General features: G+C 39.8%; 1 long non-coding RNA gene across 1 annotated transcript; it reads right to left on the bottom strand.

Moving 5' to 3' along the window:
- Positions 1–3,414: 3,414 nt before the first annotated feature.
- On the bottom strand, positions 3,415–4,020 carry LOC141596167 (uncharacterized). The gene is made up of 3 exons (XR_012522406.1): positions 3,952–4,020; positions 3,737–3,853; positions 3,415–3,634 (listed from the first exon to the last, which is right to left on the bottom strand). It is a non-coding gene; the product is annotated as an uncharacterized LOC141596167 (long non-coding RNA).
- Positions 4,021–4,454: the final 434 nt, after the last annotated feature.

Genomic DNA, 4,454 nt, shown 5'->3' on the forward strand with positions numbered 1-4,454 from the left:
AGAGAGAAAGCAACTTGTCTTCTTCCTAATCGCGTTCTTGACAATTCCCGGAGTTCAGACGGTCGGTTTGCATCGTAGTTTGTGTCGTTGGATTCCTTGCGTCGAGGGTAAGCTTTTAATGTAATTTATATAATGTTTTGTTAAGATTAGTGAAACCCTAATTTAGGAATTGGGGGTTTTTATGAATAGTAATTGAATAGTAGTATCTATGTGTTGTATGGTAGGAGGAGAGTTCATAAGAGGCGTTTTGAGACAAATTGTAGATACCGTCTCTGCGTGTTGTGCTTTCCAGGTAGGATTTCCTACTCAGTATTAGTCCCATAATGGGATATTGGTGATGTGCTGTAGTTAGTTGATTGATATGATGATTGTAATTGTAATTGTGATTGTGATTGTGGTTGTGTTTGTGATGGTTCTCGAGATGCGTTCTCGGCTGAGTGGGGTCACTTGCGGGAGTGATCTCACGCCCTAGTTTCGCCCTTCGTGGAACCCGCCACGAAAGGGGATGTGCACATTAATGGACAGGGTTATCGCTCGTACGATGAGCGGGGCTTAGGTGGGAACGGTGCGGTCCCCCATCGCGGCTGGGTCCAAAGTGGACGATCGAGATTGAGATGATGGGAGTTGGTGGTGGTGTGTGTGTGTGATTCAAATTGTCTGTTTGCCTTATTATTGTTGTTATCTATTTTGATTGTGTGATTAGTACTTGACCCCGTGTTGTTTTGTAAACTGCGGTGATCCATTCGGGGATGGTGAGCGAGATATTGAACAGTATAGAGATGATCTTTGGGATAGGCTGGGATGGCCACGACATGACGATAGAGTCTTCCGCTGTAGTCTAGTTTTATTTATATTTCAGTTGAGAACAGTCAGTTTGGAATAATGTATTATACTTTCAGTTTGGTTTCGAGGATTGTACTTATTCATTAAACTACTTATAATAAATGTTGTTTCTGTTTTGTCTATTTGATTATCATACCTCGGGCAACCGAGATGGTGATGTCTTCATACCTGAGTGGTCCTGGTAAGGCACTCGGAGTATGGGGGTGTTACAGATTGAGACTTAGCCTTACCAAATAGTAGGAGCCCATGAATCTCAATTTCATAAGGGCTACAATACGATTTTTCGGGGTGCTTCTATTGACATTGGGTAAGTGGGGTAATAAGTAGTTATTACACTTCAAAAATTTGGTTGATCTCAACGAAGGTATTTTGCGACCGTAACCGCAATAAGTTCGGGCTAAAGATGAATTTAATGTAAAATCTTCGGCCGAGAATTCTAATTGTAGAATCGGTTAAGAGGGTTAACCCACCAAGTTATATTAGTAATGATGTACATGGCCCGTAGGCTCACATCCAAGTTAATATGAATTTTCGATCTCGGAATCATTTATTATAGTTGGGTAGAGGTCACTATACAAATGCTACACTTGTATTAACATTTACAAGTATTATAACGATAAATGTTAATTAATTTCCTTCATATCCGTTTTTGTAGTTATTTTTCCGCAATGGATTCAACTAATACTCTCACATCGATCACCAAGAAATTTATGGCTCCAATCATTCAATGAAAAATGCTCCTTGTATGACAATGATACGACTAGAGAATTACGCTTTGGCATTGGTCAGGACGAAAATCTTTGCTACCTTACCACTTACACACCTCCCACTCCCTATTCATGCCCACATCTCAGGTAAGAGGATCTTGTGAGGAGAATCCCACAAATTCTATGGCATCCTTGTTTGTAGAAGCAAGGAGAAATATTACATTTAGTGAGAGTTCTAGCAAGAATGTCCTTGCAACTGAAAGGAGTAATGGTATTATTAAAGGAAAGGCAAAGAAGAGTAAGAAACCCAAACCCGATAATGAATTGGAAATGGATAGTGAGACTACCACAACCAAAACTAAGAAGGATGCCCAATCCTACAATGAATGTCATTACTGTAATGTCATGTGCCATTGGAAGCAAAATTGCCCCAAGTATCTGGCAGATATCAAAGTTGGACATGTCACTCCAGTCGGGGATAAGTAATGTGGAAGCACTTAGAAAGGGTGACGTGGATCCCGATTAGCAAATGGATCTAGAGTAGCGGCCATTTCAAAGGGAACCTATGTGATTGCCTTAGCTAAGTGATTCTAAGTTGCATCTATATAATTGTTATTATGTACCCACTTTGTCTAAAAAACATTATTACCATTTCTATGTTTGACATAGAAGGATTTTTCTTTTGCCATAAAAAACAATCATTGTATTTTGTTTAAAATGACTTGGCTGTGAGCCAAGCCACTTCTTTAAATGGTATTTATGTTTTAGACACTTCCAAATCAACTAAAGATATCTATAAATCCAAAAGACGCATAATAAGTGACCCAAATGATTCGTACATTTTGCTTTTTTTTATTAGGTCTCATAAATAAGAAACGCATTAAAAGGCTAATGTTGACTGGAATTATTGAGCCATTTGATTTCTAATCATATGGAGCATGCGAATCTTGTCTCCTTGGAAAAATGATTCGTACCCTCCTTAGTGGTAAAGGGACACGAGCAAGTGATTTTTGGGACCAATGCATACCGATCACTACAACAAATAAGGTAATTGGCGACCATATAAGGCGACTGAGAACAGTCGCCATTAAGAATAAAGCGACTAAGGTCCGTCGCCCGCACTTCGTAGCTAGGTTTAGTCGCTTTTGGCGACTGGACTTCGTCGCCAATTTTGGCGACGGAATTTTTTTAAAGCGGGCGACAGAAACTCGTCGCCAAAGTTGGCGACTGTGTTTAGTCGCCACATTAGCGACTGTCATTGGTCGCCATAGTTCAAGCCACGTCACTTCCAAAAATTCAATATTGGCGACGGTTTTTGGTCGCCAATTTGGCGACTGTTTTTGGTCGCCATTTTGGCGACTGTTTCCCGTCGCCAATTGCCCAGTATCCGTCGCCAATGACCCTAAAATTAATTCATGATCAGAAGCTTAGCGACGGTTTCCCGTCGCCAATTGCCCAGTATCCGTCGCCAAATTTACATTTTTTTTAGCCTAAAAATCGTTTTTGACCTAGCCAAATACGTAAAAATCTGCAAATAAACCAACACTTCCAGCAGAGAACACATGGGAAGCCAACACAACCAAACTTGATAAAGAAAATCATGTTCCATACACACAACTACGAGTTTTGGTCATCTAACATTATCCGGGAATAACATGTTCTCTAAAAAACTACATAACAGGGAAACTTGCTCCCGCTCCACTACCACCTCCATAATTAGGATCTCTAGGATCCTTTGGTTGCGGGCGCCACCCAGTGTTGCAATTGGTGAAGAAGGAGTTCATCCGGTCCATTTCCTCCTTCATCCTCCGAATTTCTTCATCTCTCTCGGCATCCCGCTTCTCCCTCTCGGCATCCTGCCTCTCCCTGGCGGCTAATTGAGCTTGGAGAACACTTACGACACTTGGGGTATAAGGTTGTTGTTGGGAGGAAATTGACCCTCTTCTTCTTGTAGGAGGGTAGAAAATCTCCTTTGCCGACCCGGCTCCATACACATCTCCTCTTTGGAACCCCTCAACAAGATCAAACCATAGCTCATTGTCATCAATTTCCGGGTTGTTCTTCCTACGGACAAGGAATTGTTCCTAAAAAATTGATAAAACATTAATGGTTAGAGGTTACTTATCTAAAAATTGATAAAACATATACTTTAACACATTAAGAAATTTTTATTTTTTGACACTTACATATAACTGTTGATCTTTTTCCTTCGCGAAGATCAACTTGCCCTTGCTTGTCTTCTTTGCGTGAGTGTCAACAAAGAGATCAACAATCGTGGGTACCTTGCCCTTATTCTTCTTGGTCTTCCGAAAAAAAAACAAGGAAATTGTTACTCAAACATGATAATTAATGAGACTAAATTAGAAGACTATTAAATTAAAAGCTAAGACAAATAACTTACATCTAACACCACACGATCATAAAAAGATTGAGACCCTCCATAATGAGTAGGCTCAACTTCCGCGTCCTTATCTCCTCCGTTCATGTTGATCTTGTTCCGGGCCGATGCTTCCTTGAACTCAGGACTGTTCCGGTACTTGGTATATTCCTCATATGACGCACCTATAATCAATAAAATATCAATTATTAATTAATAGAGTTTCAAAATATGTAATAAATTTTAACTAATTACGGGTATTAAAAGAAACTAAATACCTTTCATGAAAGATGGCGCCTTCTTCCTCTTAGACACCTTATACATGTTGTCCCTTAGCCTCTTCTTGCCAATGTCATTATACCTTTGCCAAACTAGGCGCTCAAGGTCGGTTGGCCAATAGAACACACGCTACAAAAAGTAAACACATGGATGAGAAACAAATTAATAATAAGGTAATTAGAATAAATAAATTATATTTTATTATAAATAGATACCCGGAAGTTGTTGAACCACATCTCCTTATCTTC

The sequence above is a fragment of the Silene latifolia genome, chromosome 1 (assembly GCF_048544455.1).
Source record: "Silene latifolia isolate original U9 population chromosome 1, ASM4854445v1, whole genome shotgun sequence".
Lineage (NCBI taxonomy): Eukaryota > Viridiplantae > Streptophyta > Magnoliopsida > Caryophyllales > Caryophyllaceae > Silene > Silene latifolia.